The sequence below is a fragment of the Aquarana catesbeiana genome, linkage group LG02, assembly GCF_042186555.1.
Source record: "Aquarana catesbeiana isolate 2022-GZ linkage group LG02, ASM4218655v1, whole genome shotgun sequence".
In the NCBI taxonomy this organism is placed as follows: domain Eukaryota; kingdom Metazoa; phylum Chordata; class Amphibia; order Anura; family Ranidae; genus Aquarana; species Aquarana catesbeiana.
Genome location: NC_133325.1, coordinates 135,157,467 through 135,170,036, shown reverse-complemented (window position 1 = coordinate 135,170,036; position 12,570 = coordinate 135,157,467). Strand labels below are relative to the sequence as shown.

Genomic DNA, 12,570 nt, shown 5'->3' with positions numbered 1-12,570 from the left:
GCCGGATGTGATCGCGGCAGGAAGTGTCTTCCCGGAGCTCCGGTACTCATCCGCTCTACGATCCTGTTTTGCGCCTGACCGCTTTGATACTATTCCCCACAAGTGTGACTACGATCTGGGGGAAGGGAACGGGAACAGAACGATGCCTTCCTCGACAACGAAGAAGCAGGGCAAACAGCATCCCCAGCCGCCTTCAGGTCAGAGGCAGCTGCGCTCTCAGGAGAGCATGGCGTCTGGCTCCGCCCATGCCATCTTGGTTCCTGTGTCACAGCGCGCACAGACACACACAGGGAAGATGGCGCAGCGTGAATCTCCCTCACAAAAAGCTCCGGAGATCCCTGCCATGCTGTCACAAGAGATAGAGGTAGATACAGATGCTATTACAGGGCCCATCCTGGAAGCCATAGCGGCCTCAAAAACGGAACTGGTCAGTCGCATTGACTGTTTGGCGTCAGAGTGCAATCTTATACGCCATGATCTTGATAAGATCAGGGGCAGACTGACGACAGCCGAGGATCGAATCTCAGAGGTGGAGGATGTCTCACATACGCAAGGCTCACAATTGAATGAGCTGAAGGATATGGTCTGGGCGCTACAACATAGAGCAGATGACGTGGAAGACCGCCAACGCAGAAATAACGTAAGAGTGGTGGGACTCCCTGAGGGGGTGGAGGGGTCAAACCCGTCAACCTTTGCTGAACAGTTCTTTAAATCGTTATTATCCTTGGGCGACCTCCCCCCAACTTATGTGGCGGAGAGAGCGCACAGAGTCCCTACAGGAGCAAGGCTGTCAGGTGCCCCACCCCGCCCTTTCCTGGTACGGTTCCTGAACTACAAGGACAGAGACATGTTGCTAGCCGAAGCGAGGAAGCATCAGGATCTCAAGTATGAAAACGCACGTATAATGCTGTTTCCTGATTTCTCAGCGGAGACACAGCGCAGACGGAGATCTTTTACAGATGTCAAGAGAAGGCTCAGAGAAAAGGAGTTGAAATACAGCATGTTGTATCCAAGTCGTCTTCGGGTCCAATTTAAAGGTTCAGTAAAGTTCTTTGACACACCGCAAGAAGCGTGCGATTGGCTGGATACAAATCCATGAAGCTTTTTGCCAGGCAAGATGGCGATGGTGAGCTGGGTTTCTGTTTCTTTTTTTTTTTTTCTTTCTTCCTTTTTACTACTTTCGGAATGGCCTCAACCACTCATCTCTGGGGTCTAGTGCCGTTTATGACTCTGGCTGCTATATCTGCATAGGGGTTGTTGGTTCTGAAGAAGCACTGAAGTAATACCAGAGTATACTGCATTTTTCTCAGCTTGTAGTTAAACCCTCCGGCAAGCTTGTTTTTTTGGTTTTCTTTATTTTTTCTCTTCATATATAGAATTTTGGGTTTTACATATTATGCAGGCCGTTTCTAAATTTTTTTTTTTTTTTTTTTTTAATTTTTTATTTTTCTTCCCTCATTATGGGGTACTGTGGTTGTTTACACTGTGCAGGGAATATCAATACAGTGCCTCATACATCTGCACAATTGAGTCACCTGCTAGTACATTGAGGAAAATGGTCAGGTGCAAGTTCTCACCTCAAACAGACTATTACCGGAATTCTGGTGAAGTCATCGGATTTTTCAACAAATGCCGAACTTTTGATTCACGGGGTGGAACTCTCTCAAGTTGGTTTGTTATTGGGATCAAGCTACATACTGGACAATTTTTCTTTTTCTTTTGCATTTTTGTTTTAAAGTTTTGTTTTGGTTGGTTACAGTTTCTGGTATGGTAGCAGGGGGGGTTTTGTTAGACCACTGCCACGGGTCTTTTTTAAGGTATACATGTAAGTCTGTGTTAAATAGCTAGTTGAATATGGGGATAGGGGATTATAACGGTGCTAGGGTCAAAATAATACAAAGAGAAAGAGAGAGTTTAGAATGGCAAAATTACAAAAATTATTTTTATTCGTAGAAATGTAACAAACATGGAAACACATTCGAATGATTAACAATAAAACCAGACTTATATATTGCGTACGACCCAAGATGCAGTAAAATAGGCCAGATGGAGAAGGCTTAACGAAATGGGGGCTCGGTTATCCTACATGTTTCGCCAAGGCATTGGCTTCCTCAGGGAACAAGAGCTCAAATTAGGTATGGGAAAGTCTGAGAGACCGGCAACCAGGGGGGGCACGAAGAGCGCCGCCACAATGGGGAAGGGCAAGCTGCGCCATATATTGTGCCTGCAGGGAGTACGCAGTAAACGCTATAAATTAAAAACAGTTGATTGAAGGAAGGGAGAGGTGCCTGTAGGAAAAAGCGCACACACAGCAGGGCAGTTGGGAGAGTTGGCAAACAATCAGCCTCTAGTAAGATATATAGCAAACCAAATAACTCATTTGGATGTTTTTATATATTGTATTCATAAAACGAGGTCTTTTTTTGAAGAGAAAACAGAGGCAGTGAGTCCTGATAGGCCGTGTGGCAAAGCCTATAACTCCAAAGGGGTCAATATTAATGATTATCCAGGAGAAGGATGGTAGCTCCAAGATGATAGCACCTGATTCATGTGTGTGAGAGCAAGTACAGGCACGTCCCTTGTCCAGCGTGGACGAGGGACGTGCCTGTACTTGCTCTCACACACATGAATCAGGTGCTATCATCTTGGAGCTACCATCCTTCTCCTGGATAATCATTAATATTGACCCCTTTGGAGTTATATGCTTTGCCACACGGCCTATCAGGACTCACTGCCTCTGTTTTCTCTTCAAAAAAAGACCTCGTTTTATGAATACAATATATAAAAACATCCAAATGAGTTATTTGGTTTGCTATATATCTTACTAGAGGCTGATTGTTTGCCAACTCTCCCAACTGCCCTGCTGTGTGTGCGCTTTTTCCTACAGGCACCTCTCCCTTCCTTCAATCAACTGTTTTTAATTTATAGCGTTTACTGCGTACCCCCTGCAGGCACAATATACGGCGCAGCTTGCCCTTCCCTGTTGTGGCGGCGCTCTTCGTGCCCCCCCTGGTTGCCGGTCTCTCAGACTTTCCCATACCTAATTTGAGCTCTTGTTCCCTGAGGAAGCCAATGCCTTGGCGAAACATGTAGGATAACCGAGCCCCCATTTCGTTAAGCCTTCTCCATCTGGCCTATTTTACTGCATCTTGGGTCATACGCAATATATAAGTCTGGTTTTATTGTTAATAATTCGAATGTGTTTCCATGTTTGTTACATTTCTACGAATAAAAATAATTTTTGTAATTTTGCCATTTTAAACTCTCTCTTTCTCTTTGTTTTATTTTGACCCTAGCACCGTTATAATCCCCTATCCCCATATTCAACTAGCTATTTAATCATTTTGGGATGAGGTGCTGCATCCAATTGTACCATCTAGCCACAACCATATCCATGTAAGTCTGTGTTGATGCACGTGTCATCATATGGGGTGTGGTTGCCTCTTTTTTCTTGCTCACTATTTATCCTAAAGATATTATGGTCTGTTCCATTCTCTAATGGATAGCAAAATCAAAATTATGTCATGGAATGTAAGAGGGTTAAATAATAAGTTCAAAAGAGCAGCGGTCTTTCAATGCCTTAGACAGACGAAACCACATATCGTCCTCCTGCAGGAGACACACTTGGAGGGTAGCAAAATTCTGTCTCTACGTAAACATTGGATCCAAAGGACGATACATTCCACGTATTCTACATACGCAGGAGGTGTATCCATTTTAATAAGTAAAGCAATAGCCTGTACAATCCATCAGGTGATTTCTGATCCGGGGGGTCGATATGTGGTGGTTTCTCTAGAAGTGTGTAATCACAAGTTCCTATTGGTGAATATTTATCTGCCTCCACCCTTTCAGGTCAGACTTCTATATGATTTAATGGTGACACTGGCTCCATTTCTTCATATGCCTATGCTCCTTATGGGAGACTATAATGCCATTCTGGACGGGGTGTTGGATTCTTCTAATGCCGCTAGGGCGACATCGGTGGATCTCTGCTCCTGGGCAGTCATGGCGGGTATGACAGAAATTTGAAGATGGAAACACCCAGATACTGTCTCATATTCTCACCTTTCCTCCACACACAAATCCTCAGCAAGGATTGATCTAGCTTTTGGAAAAGACCTCCTTCTTAAACACGTCTTTGCCTCGGAATATCTATCAGGTGGGGTCTCTGATCATAACCCTCTTCTGATTACACTTGCCTTTCCTTCGGGTCCGAAAAAAGGGGGCTGGAAGCTGTCTCCAGGGTGGCTATTGGAGGAGCAAGTATGTACTCATGTACAAAAGTCGAAAGACGTATATTGGAAGGCAAATGAGGGCTCAGTTACCCCCCCGGTAGAATGGGACGCTTTCAAAACGGTAGTGAGGGGTGAATGTATTTCTGCAATCGGGTCGGCCAAAAAAGATCAGGCATATGAGGGTGAGTCCCTCCTGGCCAGGGAACGGGAAGCTGCACAGCTGCATGCGGATTCCCCTTCGGAGGACAGGTATTTATCCTTGCTGGACTCTAGACGCTCAATTGACATACATTTTAAAACATTGGCTAGCAATGAGATAAGGCAGAGGGTGGAGACCATTTTCGCCGAAGGGGATAAAAATGGTAAGCTTTTGGCCAATCTGGTTGCAGAACAAAAGTCACCGGTTAATATTCCAGTGGTAAAAGGGGAGGATGGGAACCTTATTACGGAACCAACAGCTATCCTAAAAGAGTTTGTAGGGTTCTATATGCGGTTGTACTCACCCTTACCTCCTTACAACCATGTAGAGTTGACTGAATTATTGCAAAGTCTTTCCATGCCAAAGTTGTCGGATGAAGATATTGCAGCTTTAGAGGAACCAATCTCTGTTCTGGAGGTGGAGGCAGCCATATTAGCATTTCTCCCAAAAAAGGCACCGGGTCCAGATGGGTTTCCCGCAGACTTCTATAAGACGTATTTGTCTCAGCTGGCTCCGAGATAGACAAAACTCTTTGGGTTTTGTTGGGAACAGGGATCCTTGCCAGATTCAATGATGGAGGCATACATAGTACTCCTGTTGAAGCCAGAAAAGTACCCCCAAGAATGTTCCTCGTATAGACCCATTGCTTTGTTAAACATGGATCTGAAGATTCTTGCAAAAGTTTTAGCATCACGGGTAGCAAAGATTATCTCCACTGTGGTAGATATTGACCAAACCGGTTTTATGCCAGGCATGTCCACAGACACAAACCTAAGAAGATTGTTCACACATCTCCAACTAGACATTTCTGAGACACCAGCCAAGGTCGTGGTCTCTATAGACATAGAGAAAGCGTTTGACGCGGTGGATTGGTCATATATGCACGAGGTTCTGAGTTTTATGGGGTTTGGCCCTAGTTTTTGTCGTTGGATAGAGATGCTATACAAGGCCCCCCGGACAGCAATTAGGTTGGGGTTCACAGTCTCAGAATTTTTTAATATCGGTAGGGGCACTAGGCAGGGGTGTCCACTCTCCCCGTTTATTTTTGCATTAATGATGGAACCTATTGCTAGGGCACTAAGAAAATCCAGTGAGGTAGGGGGGGTTCAAGTGGGATCTATTACTGAGTGTGTAGCGCCATATGCAGACGACTTGTTGCTATTCTTGAAGGATCCGGGGCCTTCTCTTACAGCGGCTCTTAAAATTTTGGATAAATTTGCCACCTATTCAGGATTACGGGTGAATTGGAACAAGTCGTCTATATTACCACTGGGTTCCGAGGCACAGATCAGGCGGGATAATACTCTTCCATTAAGGTGGGTCTCCTCTATCACGTATTTAGGGGTTAAAATAACGGAAAATATTCAGGATTATATGAAATAGAATCTCCTTCCCTTGGTGACCAGGTTAAAGCAGAAAACGCAAATATGGAAAAAGTTACCCCTCTCGCTAATGGGAAGAGTTAGTCTGATTAAAATGAAATTTCTATCAGTTATATTATATTTTTTACGCCACTCCCCCACTTGGATCTCTAAAGCATTCTGCTCCACCCTTGATGGAATAATAGGATCTTTTATTTGGTATCCAAAGTCACCCAGAATTAATATAAAAACTTTGCAAGAACCGTGGGGACAGGGAGGGTTGGCACTCCCAGACTGGCACAAATATTATCTGGCCAGTCAGATGGTGTTTGCCAGACGCTGGCTGATGGCTGATGCTGGAGACTCTGCTACAGTGCTGGAGGCGGCGCACATGGGCTCATACGAAGGCTTGCGTCTGGCCCTCTACAGAGGTCCAAAATCAATCCTTCCTATAACAGTCTCAATTAAAGCCACTATAAGGGCCTGGGATGTTACTACTACACTGGTATCACCTAGTTACCTGGGAGTCTCACCATCAACACCGCTATGGTTTAACCCAAATTTAGAGCATTTTTGCTCCATCCCGGATCCTACAGTTTGGGCAGATAAGGGCATTAAAAAACTGGAAGATATTGCATGTGAGGGAGAGCTTCTACCCTTTGATCAGCTCAAAGAAAGACATAGTCTTCCGAATTCCCCCTTATCCGATACCTTCAGCTGCGCCATGCTTTTAGGGCGCAGTTTGGTGACAGAAGGGTTGAATATCTCCCCTCACCACTGGAGGGCATGCTGACGGAGGAGGAGTTAACTAAACCGTTATCAACAATATATAAAGCCCTTTTTAAGAAAACTCCAAAGGGGATATCCAGATGCAGGGAAAAATGGGAGATGCAGATTCCCGATATTCAGGGTGAAGATTGGGATGATATGTGGGACCATCCTTTTAAACATTTAGTGTCAGCCAGGGATCGGTTAATCCAATTTAAATTTTTACATCGAATCTATCTTACCCCAGCCAGGCTTTCGCGCATATATCCATCAATAGACAGCAAATGTTGGAGATGTGTGCACTCTCCAGCAGATGCTGAGCACATATTCTGGGGATGTCCAACAATTCAAAACTTGTGGTCAGAGGTCACGGGTTGTCTGTCTGAGCTACTTAGTATCCCAGTTCCATTATTGCCCAGGGTATGTCTCATTGGTTTAGTGGAAGAAGTGGTACCTTCTTTGGCTCATCGCACACTTTTGAACATAGGGCTATTCTATGCCAGAAAAGCCATACTGTTGCGATGGAAAAGCTCAGCTGCACCCACAATATCTTTTTGGAAAGGTTTGGTAAACTCAGCAATCCCTTTATATAAAGCTACATATAGAGCCAGAGGTTGTCCTAAAAAATTTACTAAAGTATGGCAAGCATGGTTGGACTCATCGGAAACGGTGGGCTAAACTTACTGAATATGTATTGATAGAGGTGTCTTAATTGAGTTAAAGGGATAATTGTCAGGTAAACTGTTACTCTGTTACGCCTCAGAGGTTGTTGCTTTCTGACATAATTCTATAGGCAGGGAAAAATGAGCATATCGGTAAAGGTTGAGGACAGTGCATGTTTACTTAGTGAATATGTCTAGATTTGCAGTATAAACAAATGTATAAGGTCGTGGCAATGGTCGGGTTGGGAGGGAGGGGGGGATAATTGAACTATGTTAGTCCGGAAAGGTTTTGGGCCCTGCGTGGCCGTATCGAGGACGGGTATGTTGCCCGCCTGGTTTGAGTTAATGTTAATGTATAGTTTTTCTGTGCAAAAATTCAATAAAAAGATGGTTTAAAAAAAAAAAAGTGAGGGTGCCTAGAGAGGAAATAGATCGGATTCCTACACCAGCATTGTTTAGGAAGTGGAAGCAAATGGTTGGGAATGGTAGATTCAGTCACGTTAAGTGTTTCTGTTGCCATAAAATGGGGCATTTTGCAAAAATGTGCCATGCTGTGAAGACTGGACAACAGCAGGCCTGTGTGCTTCCCAGGACAGCACGGAGAGATATGCAAGTTTATCCGTTACGTTGGAAGTCAATGCCTTTCCGTGAAAGTGTTTCAAGGCAACAGTGGGCACCCTACAATAGTTTTGCAGTTAGAAATGGACAGATAGAGAAATGTGAGCAGTGAGCTATGTTTTTGGCACAGTTGGAAGGAACATATAATCTGCTTTGCCTCTTACTCTTTTCAGGTATTGAGCATCGAGAGGTGGAGCAGGTAGAGCAGAAGACCACGCTGGATGGGAGGAGGCAGACCAGAAGAGAGCCTAAGGAAGATGCGGATGATTTCCTGATGGTGGCTGAATTGGAGTGGACTTTCATCTGAGCATTTCCTTATGACCAAGAAGACAAGAAACTTTCACCTGGGACTTTCTTTACAAACTGCTTGATTTGATTGTAGCCGTATTACAAACTGCTAAAAGATAGGATGTACTTTGCAGGAAGTTGGTGTATGCAGGAAATGGGTGGGAGGGGCTTGGGGAGCGTTTGTAAGAAACATGTGTTCGGACAAGAGAGAGGTGTTTGGGAGGACAAAGAGGAAGACATGGATGCGAGGAAATTGATAACTTTGGAGACGCTTTTGTGAGTTGGACTCTGAGCAAGGAACTATGAAGGACGCCTTGACCCCTAAGTTGAGTAACTGTTTAGTTTACTTAATTTGTACATATTGTACATGCTTATATTTGTAGGCATATTTTGTAAGCTAGAAGTTGTGTTGTATTGTGCATCCTACAGTTTGTATATGCAGATTTTTCCCTGTTTAGTAAAGCATTGATACACTTCAGAAGTCTAAGCTTCCTTGGTTTTACCACAAGAACTTAATAGATAGACGGAAAGCATTACAGTACCTCATTCATATGCAAAGTGAAAAAAACAAAATAAAAAATATATGTACATTAAATCAAAAATATATTAATATATCGAGGGGAAAAAAAAAAATTAGGAAAAAAATCAAAAATAATTATAGGAGAGATAGGGGCCTTCATAAGGCCTTAAGACGGATAACCAGTATGGGTTAGCATATTCTACCAATTATTATGAAAAAGAAGATCACAGCCTATTAAGACTATCAGTCCATTGAGTTAACGGGATCTATAACTGGATCTGGGATCTGAAACAACCTCTTTTATTTGAACTTTGATGTTGATTCTTTCTTGCTGAGGTAGGCAAATTGTGTGTAGAAGATGAAACAGGTCTACAATGTGAAGTTTCTGGATTCTGTAATGGATCCATCAGATGTATGTCTTAAAGGGTGTTTTGTAATTCAATCGCAGAACGACAAGTATATTTGGAACCACGATATGAGGCTCAGACTGAAAATGGAAAGCCCCATTGGTAGGTTATTTGGTTTTGTTATAGTACTTGAAGCAGAGGTTTAAGGCCTGTCTTTTATTGATTGTTAAAGTGGTTGTAAACCCTGTACAATCGCTTTTACCTACAGGTAAGCCTAAATTAAGGCCTACCTGTAGGTGCTGAAAATATCTCCTAAATCTGCACGGTTTAGAAGATATTTACAATATAGGCTTGCGCTGATGTCATCAGCGCATGCACCCTTTAGAAAGGGCATGAATGTCTCGTTTCTAAAGGGATCATGCCATGACTGGCAGCTCTCGCACGCATTACACAGACTCTGGCTCTGTGACTGGCTGGAGTCTGCGGACCCGGAAGGAAGAGGGAAGATGGACGCTTCCAGCCAGCGGGGACAGCAGTGACATCGCAGGCTTCGTTTCCAGGTAAGTGACACATAATGGGCTACTATGAGATGCATAGTAGCCCATTATGCTTTAACTTTGCAGGGAAATAAAGAGGAAGTAAAACCCATCAGGGTTTACTTCCTCCTTAACTGCGACAGGTCAGCGAAGATTAGAGACTCTTTTCCTCTTGCTGCAGACAGAAGCTGTTCCTTTGTATAATAAAAATGAAATTTAGCAATTATATCCAGAGTGGGGCCACCTGTTTTTTTTTGGTGTCAAAGCTCTATGAGCTCTATCAATTTCAAGGCGTTCAACTGGAATGGCTGGTTGTAATTCCTGGAATAGTGCTAACATTGTGGCCTGTAAATCTATCACAGTTTCAGGAATACCTCTTATGCATAAATTTGAGTGTCTTGCCCGGTTTTCATAATCCTTCAAACGAGTCTGCAGCATTAAATTTTCATCTTTGAGAATTTCAATCTCTGCTGTATAGTTTAAAGTATAGTTTTCAATGTCATCAACATGTGTTTCTAGCTCTGACAAGCGATGGCCCTGCTCCCTAATTTCTTTAGTGAGGCTAGTAATTATGTAGTCAGATGTGCCCTTTAAGGCCCTTTGAAGCATTTTTGCAATTTGTATTAACATTGCTAGGGATAAATCTTCACTCTGAGAGGAATCTTCCTCACACACAGAATCCCATTCTTCTTCTTCTGAATTGTTCAGTACCTGTGTGTTTGCCTTTAAGGCTCTCACAGCGCTGCAGCGCCATTTTAGAAATAGAATTGTCCGGTGCGTTTTGCTGTTTCTTCTCCTCATATCATACAGAGGATCATTTATAGCTATATCACTGGCTCCCTAAACTCAGTGGGCACAGGTAGGTAATAATTGTTTGCGGGTGTTTCGTGAGCAGCCGCTAATATAAGGCTTTACCTCCCTTTGAAAGCATAGCTTCAGCCAGGCATGTCCGCTCCACTCGGCTCGGTGCATGTGCCCCCTATAGATAAGGTTTTATTGCTGCCTGTGTCCCCACTGAGGAGATTTACACTCTCTGAGAATGAAAGTGAAGGGAAAATCCAAAATTGTGGTTTGTCACCAGAATAGAAATAGAGGAAAATTACAATGGGAACATTTGCTCGGGTGAAGACTGTCTAAGAGGGACTGTACTTCACATCAGAGATATTTCCTATATCTTCCTGCTGTGTATGTACAGGAAGTAAAGTGAAATGTCTCTAATGGGACACGATTAACAAAACAAACTCAACAGAATTTTAACCATTCCCCATGCTACAAAATAAAAAAAAATAAAAGTTATGGCTTTAAATATACTTTAATAATTCAAGATGTCTGACTACTATATAAAATATACTATATTTTATCTTTAGAACTGTCCTCAGATATGCAGTCCCCCCTTGTATAGCCTTGTATTACAGATTGGTCGGGCTATGCTAGTTTATCAGTACCAATGGTAGGTCACCTGACAGCATATAGGAAATACTGTGCTTTCTGGATAGATAGTGCAGCATACATACAATAAGCTGATATAAAGGTGTCCAGCATCAAAAAGTATATGTTACAAATATTATAAGCTCTTCCATAGGCAGCATGCACTTTCTGATACTTGTGAATGATTACTGCCTTTACAGCAATAAATAAGCATTATAGACTTACTCTAAACACTTCAGCACAGTAACACAACGTACTATTTTCTATACCCTTTCCTTATAAAATACCTATTTCAGTGCCCATGTATCATTGAGTGACAACAAAGAGCACAGCATCCCCAGTAATACAGCAGGGGCCAATAAAACTTGTGACTACGACTCAGGTCTAGTGATTAAGTTTTCTCAGGAAAATGCTTCACCGCATAATAATAATACAATCTGGATAGCAGAAAAGCAGACAACAGTTTCAGGGAGCGCAATAGTAAACACCATCTAATTCAATCGGACTATAATACAACAAATGCTTAGAAAAAGGTTAGCCTCATATTTCTTAGTGACTCACGTATTTATCTGTTTTACGGGGCCCACAGTGTATATTAGTGTGCTAAAGTAACGCTATACTGAAGCAACCTCTTACAGAATGTATTCATAGCAAAATAGTTGAAAATTCTTTTTATGACATTTGTGTGCTTTTCTGTACTATAAACATTGTCTTAAAGTATTTACATGTTATTACATCAACTACAGATCTATAAAGCAAACCCCCCCTCAGTGGGAAAGAAAACCTCCAGCACCGGGGCGTGGGGCTGACATTGTCCAAAGGTGGATCCATGGCTGTAGTGCAGCACTGAGAATAATGATGGGCACCAGTCACTTTCTGTCTTTTCAACATTGTTTTATTTGCTCCAGACTCACAGGGAGAGAGGATAAATGCCTTAGATACCTCCAGCGAAACATTTTTCAGACTCTAACCCCACGTCTACTGTCAGTGCAAGAGAATATGAACCATGTTGTATGGCAAAATAAAGGACCATCAGGCAAATACCACTAGCCAGACTCATTCCCCCCTCTAACAGACTTCTTCCCTTTGCTCTGTGCTTCCTGGACCAGGCAGGAGTGCTTCAGGATGATGTGCTAGGCCCCAAAAGACCTCTGACCAGCACATTCAACTGCACACACCTCCCCAGGCTGTTGCTTACCAAGACTTATCAAGCCACTCCCTAAATATTTGTATCCTCCCCCAGCATGCATCATTGGCAATAAAGCTCCTAGTTGTTGGCCAGGAGGGTATAAATATTCATAACTCAGCATTGCTGCAGCTCCCCTGTCTATTGCCAAATGTGAAACCTACTGACAGCAGCCAGGAACAACAGCAACACTTAACTTAGGGGAAAGCCAAGTGAGATACTACAAGTTACCTGGGGCAGATTGCCACCCAACAAAACTAAATTTAAATAGTCACCTCTGCTTATGGCAGGGTTGCTACCTGTCATAAGATATACTGGCTTCCATTGTTTTTTGGCCTCATTTCCTAGCTGTTATGCTGATCCCATGGCTTTAATGTGCATCTGAACCCCACTTAAATCCAAATATGTTATTGCACATGGTC

The 12,570-nt window shown here is 43.0% G+C and overlaps 1 long non-coding RNA gene across 3 annotated transcripts in view; it reads left to right on the top strand.

Annotated features, from left to right (window-relative positions):
• Positions 1-9,080, top strand: part of LOC141127227 (uncharacterized) — a 56,990-nt gene extending 47,910 nt beyond the window's left edge. The window contains exon 4 of one of the 3 annotated variants that reach the window (XR_012241500.1): positions 8,017-9,080. This is a non-coding gene — a long non-coding RNA (uncharacterized lncRNA). The remainder of the gene's footprint in view (positions 1-8,016) is intronic. The other 2 variants (XR_012241499.1, XR_012241501.1) reach the window with 2 other exon arrangements.
• The last annotated feature ends 3,490 nt before the right edge of the window (positions 9,081-12,570 follow it).